General features: G+C 47.5%; 1 pseudogene; it reads right to left on the bottom strand.

Moving 5' to 3' along the window:
- Positions 1-5,817: 5,817 nt before the first annotated feature.
- LOC142769173 (chromobox protein homolog 3 pseudogene) lies at positions 5,818-8,480 on the bottom strand (annotated as a pseudogene).
- Positions 8,481-9,295: the final 815 nt, after the last annotated feature.

Raw genomic sequence — 9,295 nt, 5'->3', positions numbered from 1 at the left:
CATAGGTATTCATCCACAGTGTTCACTGTTACATGCATAAGCTTTTCACCTGCAGTTCTTGTTTGGTTATCTACTCCATCCCTTTCTATACAGCAAGGTCACATCGAAAGCCAGGGCAGCATTTAAACAGCCTAATGTAAACTTCTTTGATGCTAATACTACAAGTACAGTCGCAAGGTACCCACTACACCATAAATTATAATTTTTGGAAGCACCCACTAGGCCATTATTCATCATTTTGTACAAAGGTAAGCTACCCGCTAAGCTTCTGCAAGGCATTCTATACGCTTTGTTGATGATGTGGCTGATGACGGAGAACTATGGCTATGCTCTTAGTAATTAGGAGGAAGCATTAACCACAGGCTTGTAAAGCAACGCGCAGGCGGTGATGCCTGATGCTTAACTCCTCTAACGCGCTATATTACCTCTGTAAACACAATTTCTCGTCCAACATAACACCTGCGAAGGGTCTTTTTTTGGAGGAATTTCAAGTGCTGGCGTGACTCTGCGGTACAAGAGCCAAGTGCCACGAAGAGTTGCTGGGTTCGAAATCTGCTGGAACTGTGCTCTCGTTTTTGTCACTGTACCCGATGCATGCTATGGACACCAGCACCGGCCGTGCTGGACTATCCCATCAAAATCGGCCGTCGTTGTGGTCTTGTAAGAGATTCCACAGTAAAAGTCCTGCTCGCGCGTCATCTCCAACAGCAATTTTAACAACCGTCTTGCATACACCCTCAGTCCGGAAAGCATGGTCATTAGGCCCGTTTACATAGACCCGACGAGGGCGCGTTGAGTCGAAATAAACAGGTTTTCTGGACTCGCCCTCCCCATGTATAAGCGGACGCGTCGGGGCGGAGAGTCGTCGCGGCGAGTCCCGTCGACCCCTAGGGGGTAGGTTCACCGAACTCGCCGCGCTCAGAAAGGGCATGTATAACCGGTCGCGCTGAGTTGACGGCTCGTGACCGCCCGTCGCGGTCTCCGCTTCCCCTGTCCCCATCACTTGCTCTTTCTCTGTCGGCGGGTACGCGCGCGCTAGGCACGGTGACATCCTCGCGGGCTCCACGCACCATGTGGACAGATGATGAAATAACGACGTTGCTAGCTTTAGTCAACGAGAAAAAACTGAGTGATTTGCTCCAATCCTGCAAGGAAATATAAAAAAATAGCAAATTACTTTCATTTTTAAGCATAAACGAGGCACAATAGAAATAGAGGTGTAAAATTACGGCAAAATGGTATGCGGCCGTATGAATTTTTACGTAAGCCGATAGAAATTTTACTCAAAAATGTATATTGCATTCCAATTGAAATTACAAGCCCTCAGATTAAAAATTCACCGTGTAAGGATCTCACTGTCCAGTCCAAAAGCCACAGAAATCAGATTAGCCAAACAGAGTGAGCGTATGAGGCAAGAGGAACACGGTGCACTTAATTGTGGTGGAACTGTACACTTTGTTTCAACGATTGATGAGGGTCTTTAGTCATTTTCATTTAAAAACTGCTTATTGTTTTCAATTTCAAATTTTCAACGAGGTTCAGGGCGCTGCTTAATTCGCATTAGCGACAAGCCACAACTATTGCAAAAAATGACTCGCGTGTAGGGCTTCAAAGGATTTTCCACAGCATCAGGTACACAAATGAAAGGCGTTACAAACCGTGAATCACGGCGAATTCCTGGAGAGACCAGCCAGGGGTGAACGGGACGGTGCGTCAGGCTGCGGATACGCCTGCGGCGAGCGCTGTGCCGCAACAGAACCACTGCTGCCATCACGTTGTGCAGTGTTAGCCAAGACACCAACACAACCATGAAGTACAGCTGGTGCAAACTGATAAAAAACACCAAGACAGCCATCGCGGTGGAGGAGCGACAACTGCGTAAACAACCGCAGCCCACAGCGGCGAGAGCGCAGGCTTGGAGGAGCGGAAACCGGTACCGGAAGACGGGCTTTCGGCTCGCCTCGACGCAAAGCGTCGCTGCGATCACCGCTCACCTCAACTCGTCCGTGCGAGTTCATATAAACTCGGGCGCGTCGAGGTAAGCTGAACCCGCCACTCAGCTCAGCCTGCCCCCGCCGCGTCCATGTACACGAGCCTATTGGCGCAGGCATGTGTGGGCGACCACCCTCCCTGAATTTGCACCCCCCCCCCCAAATGCTCATGCCGACATTCCACCACGTACATACCGGCAGAGCACCGCAGCTGCTGCAGCCCCGATGCTCTGGCACGCATGACCAAGCTACGTGCACTGCTACAGCTGAGCCCAACTCTGCGCCCAGAAACTGAAAATCGTCCGCATAAAAAATTCAATATTAAATTATTTAGCGAGAATGAAAGAATCTTGCTTCCTGGAGCTATATGAAACACTGGCAGGAAAGAAACCACAAGCCACTAATGTGGTGGCCTTGCCCCTTTAAAATCAAATGAATTATGAACCAAATACAGCATTACAGGTTTGCCAAGCACACTGAGCAATCCCCACAGCCCGCCTAAGCTTCAAACATCGATGTCAGTTGATAGAGAGGTAAAATACTAGCCAGGCAGTGTTTTGCACACTTGCTTCCCTGCATTTAGTAGCTATAGTCACCCAAGTCCAGAGGTAAGTGTGCCAAGTTTACAGCAAGTATTTCATCAGCTTTCTTATGAAATCTACTAGCTGTAGCTACTAAGGAGGGTTCCATTGATTCCTTTAGGCAGTGTTTAAATTTATATTTGACACAGTGCCACTTTTTAAAAACTTTATTGACTTATTATGTTGTATTTACTCAGTAATAATGATTTTTTGGGCTTTATGTCTCAAAAACCATGATGTCATTGTGAGACGGCCATAGTCCAGTACATTTCACCACCTGGGATTATTTAAGGTGCACCTGCATCTAAGTATACTGGCTTACAGCATTTCATCACCATTGAAAAGCAGCAATTACGGCGAGGTTCGATCCTGCGTTCTTTGGGTGAGTAGTTGATGGTCTAGTTGACTCGTCAAAGCTTGTCCATATTGTGGTTTACTAACACGATGTGTGCAGACTGAGACCTCCTCCCGTATCAATGTATCTTTGTTGAATGCATTTCTGAGTAATAAAATACAAACTGAAATAAATTGACTTGAAACTTGCGCAGCTCTAACATGACCAGAAGTTATCAAGGGAGCAGTACCACTTCAGGCAGATTTTCTATTTTGACGATTTCTCGTGTCATGCCTCCACGTTTTCTTTAACTTCTGTCATGTGCCTCAATATGTGTAACAACCGCAGGTAAGTAACCTTGCCTGCGACAAGCACAGGACGTCCCTGAAGCCACCGTGTAGTACTACCAGTGATGCAGGAAGCCATATTTAGCATCACCATGAGCACGTTGTCTGTACATGATAGCTCGATGGCCCCTAAGTAAGCTCCACAATTACAGAGAATGAGCACGACGTTCTCTCCATGCGTTAGTTCCTTGTGCCAGTGGTCTGTCACGATTCTTTGTGCCAGTGGTCTGTTCGCGTCACATCCACCAGGAAATTGGCTCTCGATTGGTTTGTATTGGTCTCCTACCATGCTCCTACCATGCTGTAATGGTCTCCTACCATGCTCTGCAGTGCAGTCGCGCGTTTGTCCGGCCTCGTATCACAGAACTATCATGCACAATCAACCAATCCCACTTTGTTTCGTGCGTTTTTCACTGTGCTAGCAGAAATAACGGCATATAGATGAAAATCGCGAAGTTTTAATAAGCTCAGTGCCGACACTGTCCCCATGTTGCGCGATAAAATAGATGACAAGATTGAGACAGCGTTTTTAGGAAGGATATTGGAAGCTAAAAGAAAGCCGCTTCGTGGTCTCAGAACTTCCGAGTTGTTTAGGGGCTCCCTAGCAAGTGGTTGTTTTTCAGGCAGAGATGCCAGCAACATTCCAGCGACGTCCTTATCAGATGTAAACTTTTATCCGCGCCAGCAAACATGCTGCTTGGACGCCGTTGTAGTTGCAGTTTTGTAGTACGAGCATGTCCAAAGATGTGTGCATGGCGTTATGTGCGAGCTGTCCATTCCATCTGGAGTAGAAAGAGATCCGTGCTTTGTGCTAGCAGTAGGTAAGTATGAACAAATATTTCTTCGATGCATGTTGTAGCCGCAAGCTTGGAAAACCACCAGAACAAAGAAAGAATACAAGTTTAGTGAGAGCCTGCGGAAGTTTTGGTGAGAGCCCAGAGGAGCTACAATCAGTGACAACGTCTGAGAGTTTTACGTGCCAGAACAAATATTGACAGGCATGCCATGAAGGGTGGCACTGGGTCGATTTTGAATGCCTCGGGTTTCTCAATGTGCGCTTGTTTGTATTTACCCAGGCGTTCATGCATTTTACATGCATGGTAATAATATCTGGGGTCTTACGTCTCAAAACCAAGCTACGATTATACGAGAAGGCGTTGTAGAGGGCTCAAGAAATTTTGGCCACCTAGTGTCATTTAACTTTCACTAACAAGACACAGTGGACGGGTCTCTACCGTTTCGCCTCCCCATAAATGCAACCGCCACAGCGGGAATTTAACCGGCGACCTTCGGTTCAGCAGCCGGGCACTCTAACCACTGCTCCCTTATGGTAGACCATTTGACCCGCGTCAAAATGCCTGCTGGTGTCGTCACAAGTCAAACATGACCCACAGAGCTCTGCAGTACGACACTTTACTTGCAAGGTGACCACTTGGGGCAAGCTCCAATGAGAAATGCACTCGGCATAGACCAGTTTACATTGTTCGTTTTTCTAAAGACGTTCATTGTCATTTTTGTTTGCTGTATTTGCACAACGATGATAACGGATTCCAAAAAAAAAAGTGTGTGCTCACTACTTAGCAGCGGAGATATCCCCCTTAGCTAGCCATATTCTAAGACGGGCTGTTGCTGATGGAACCTTGAAATGTGTAATATGGACTCCTGGCCATCAGGCTTTACAAGGTTATGAGGCTGCTGACGCGGCCGCCTGATCACTTACCCACGGGGCTCCTCACCCCAGCGCTTATGACTACCAACCAGTACACCACTGCTGCAGTTCACAGAAATTATGTTTTATTATCGTGATGCTCACCGCCTTTTCCAGGCTCCTGCAAATGAGCCTGGAAAATTGCCTGGTAAAGCAGATGGGCAAACTTTAACGTGCCTGCAGACAGGTACTTTACTCTGTCCTGCAATTATCAAACACTTCAATACAAACATCAATGGGTGGTGCCCACCCTGTGGGGAGGTTTGTGACATCTTCCACAGAGTGTGGGCACCTGCGAAAAATCTCCACCTGCTCACTACTTCTACCCCTTCTCAAGAGGCATAGGGGATCGCCCTCCTTGACTGCTTCTCGCTGGAGTCTCAAGGGACCCTGGTGAGACGGGTACGAGTCCAAGCCTCGTCATGCGGTTTCCCGGACTAGGAAAGCGGACCATATAGCCTAAATGTCCGCCTGTTTCCACTCTCTCACAGTCAAGTCCTGAATATGTGACCTCCATTCGTATTTATTTTAGTCTTTCCAGTTTATGAAATACAAACTTAATTGGAACCGACACAGTTTTAACATGGCAATTTATAAGTAGCGCACACCATTGGAGATATATTTGAGGGGCCTCAGGGCTCGTAATGCCGTAGCTTCGTTCTTAACAGCCCTCAAACTGCAGCTAAACAGATGAGTGCACATGGCAGATGTAGCTGCAGTGTATGTTCAAAAACTTTACCTCCGAGATTGCTCACACATCTCGGAAGCCAAATCACCATCTTTGTTTTTAACTATCGGTAATGAGGTAGTATGGTTAGTTTCAGAAATGTTAGTCTGGACAAGCTTTCTATGATGGTCTGAGTAGAAATTTAAAAATTTTATTACACATGGGGTTTAATTTCTACAGGAGCTGGCCAGCAGGCCTCAAAAGGAGTTGAAACGAGCGTTTTCCATTTGAAATGCACAGATTGTAATGCCTTTACCAGTCCATCTTGCCCCCCGGTATGCTGTAAAATGGCTTAAGTCACAGTAAGCACAATGTCTGGTTGATTACATGTGCATAAATCCCGACAAAAAAAAACACCTATTGAGTGTGAAAACACGCTCCCCCGTGCAAGCTGAGACAATCGAGAACATAAAGTGTGGCTGAGATTGCATGCAGCTACAATGCCCGCAGTGAAGCCATGGAGAAGTAGTCGTACTTGACAAACAAGCTGCCACTTCCGTGTTCATATACCGCAACAGCAAGTCCTGCCTGTGCTGTGTGACATAACGTGACAAACTGCAAATACAGTTGCACTTGAAACCCAGCCTTAGTTATACGATATCACTTTAGTGTTCATAATCTGGGACAGATTCTTAGCTATTCTGCATGGCATTATTGGACAAACTGCATATCTTCCACTGGCTTACAGTAGTATAGCAGTGCAGTCTTGTCTAGGTAGGAATCTTGCACTCTGTCGTGCAAGATTCCTACTTACACAAGACTGCACTGTTCCGAAAGCGCGAATTTATTGCTGAATTTACAAAAGAAACGCGACACTTCCTCAGAAGCTAGACACAACAAAGCAGGCTGACATATTCATTACAACTGTGCAACCCTTTTTTTTTTCTTCATAGTGGCGAACCGGGATCCTAAATTTACGGCCTAGTGCCAAAGAGAGCACTGCATCAAGAATCTGCAGGCATTCTTCATATCACTGTTTCAAGTGTGCACGGGGCACAGTGATATATGTTTATAAATTGAAAACCTCTACTTCTGAAAGGCATAGATAGTGCATGACACAGCCGAGAGTTGCTTAAAAACAGTGACCTACGATACGACATGCCGTGCCAATTGAGGCGCACCGTTATGTCAAACAGCGGCCCAAAAGCGATATGCAACCGTCCCAACAGTTCTGCAAATACAGCACACGGCTGACAGCAGCAGTGACCCGTTAAAAAAAAAAGACCACGATAGGCAAAGGAATGATGTTTCCCGCCAAATAAATTTGTCAAGGGTTCAAAAAAGTTCTTTAATGAGAGCTCCTGTTTTGTACAATAGCAAACAACAACACAACAAACGATTGAAACCAGATATGTGAACGAGTAGCGAGAAAAAAGATAATGAAAAAAGAAAGAAAAGTGGGATTATACGCTAACAGGCCGCAACCTAGTCAAGACAAACATCTCAAACGGTGGATCACATTTTGTTGCCTGAAAGCTATGGATTTTGTTTTTCAACTTTGTGAACGTCGGCCAACAAGCCTTGCGGGCGCTGTGAAGTTCCCGCGCCCATGAGGTTACATATTTTCATAAAGCCAATACGTAGGCACGGAAAAAAGTCCTAGCTTGGACGTTTACGGCACCGTAAAAAAAACAAAAAAAAAAACAAAGTCAGTTGGTTTTGTCACCGCACAGTGTCCGATGCAGGGAGTCCGGATAAAAACTGCATTGAAGAACTCACAAACAGAGGAACAAATGGCTGAAAAGAACTCGAAGCAAAAAGAAAAAAAATACCACAAGGAGAACACAAAGAAAAACAGGAGCTACGCAGTGGTTTTGGAAGAGTTAGCCCAGTCCACCCATTTCGAACAAAAGCGAAACGCTGGACGAGCTAATTTGCAGCCGGTGGATGGTCAACGGCGGGCATTTTGTTTTTCCCCTCCATTCGAGCTTGCTAAGCCTTGGCCGCCTTCTCGGAGGTGCCTTCGTCTCGCCCGCCGCAAGGGTCCCAAGCGAGACGCTCTTCATAGAAACGAATCACCACCTGCGGGCAGCGAATGTTTGCGACTCGAGCAGGCACTATGTCAGCCTCGTCACAATCCTTCCACTTGATCACGAACATCAGTTCACCGGACGATTTGGTGGCTCCAATGATTCGGTCCGGGTCCAAGCCGCGGTCGAACCCACGTGGCTTGGCGTCGCCATCCTGTTTTTTCTTCTTGCGGCTCGGGGCGTCGGCGTCGTCTTTCATCTTGGTCGACTGTGACTCGGCCTTTTGCTTGCGCTTCTCTTCGAACTGCGATATGAGACCCGGGCAGTCGAGGTTCTCCTCAGGTTCCCAAGTGTTCTCGCTGTCACTGTATCCCTTCCACTTTAGCAGGTATTCGACTTTGCCCTGCCTCACGCGCCGGTCGAGTATCTTTTCAACGATGAACTCCTCAGGTTCCCCCGGGGTGCCGTCTTTGTGGGTTCTATTCTTGTCGTTCCTGTTGCCGGTTTGTTCCATTGGGTGGTGGGGGACGCCCGGTTGAGTGTGTAGCGTTGCGCGCCAAGCGCGAGTCAAAACGTCGCTGTGAAGACGACGGCTTCAGGTAGGCGCTAATAATCCAATCCGCGCGCCATGCACACCGAATGCGTCCGAGAAACGAAGGATAGCTTGCGACCGTTGAAAACTCGTCGAACAAAAGAAAGAAAGAAGCGCGTTATGGCGAAACGCGCAAGTCACAGAGACGCCGGTAACAACGTAACGGCTCTGGCTAGGCCTACGGGCAACTGAACGATGGAATGCAGCGGCGCTCACTATTGCTCCAACCAACTACTCTTACACCGTGCTCCGACCTACCAGCGGGCGCGAGCCAATCCCGTTTCGCAACTGGTAGCCGGCGCGTTCGATTTGATTGTTTTATGACGCTACGCTGCTTTCGAATAACGAAACAACGTGGTAAAAACCTGCACCTAGAGCGTTTTCGTGACGTCAGTGCAAGGTTTCAACGTCACGTTAGAATCGAACGCGCCGCACCGGGCAGCGCCAATTGCTTCAAAAGATGGGCAATAGGAGCCGCCACATTCCTACATCTTTCGAGGTTGTTGACACGCGACCTTTTACCGCTCTACGGCTTTGCGGCTTTGATCGGACAAAAGGGAGGAGGACAAAAAATGCTAATGAAAAACAATGTAGAAGGCGCGACGCGTCGCGGAGACAGACGGTCTCGGGCGGCGAGGATTCAAATAACCGCGCAAAAAGAAGGAAGAAGTAAACGGAAACACGAGAAAAAGCAGCGAAGGGAATTCAAACGTTCGAATAAAGAGGTTTTCTAGGCGGGACCGCCGAGGAATGGTGGCCCGACGAAGCATTTTTCGTTTGTATTAATCGTCCGCTGCCTTCATTCAGCTGGGGGGCACTAATATTTCACTGACAGCAGTAAACAACAATGGCACTGCACGATGGCAGCACGAATACGCGCCAAAGCTTACAACTACGGAAGCAACACTGTACATGTGTAGAAGATAATTAGATGTGTATCTCGATCGTGGTGTGCGCGAGGACAAACTTCCTCGAATCCAGCCAACAGCCATATTGCTGCCCTTTTGTGTTGATTCAACAACTTTATTTGCTTCGAGCAACGGAT

The sequence above is a fragment of the Rhipicephalus microplus genome, chromosome 8 (genome assembly GCF_043290135.1).
Source record: "Rhipicephalus microplus isolate Deutch F79 chromosome 8, USDA_Rmic, whole genome shotgun sequence".
In the NCBI taxonomy this organism is placed as follows: Eukaryota; Metazoa; Arthropoda; class Arachnida; order Ixodida; family Ixodidae; genus Rhipicephalus; species Rhipicephalus microplus.
The sequence above is the reverse complement of the archived record's forward strand: the minus strand, read 5'-3'. Positions and strand labels throughout refer to the sequence as shown.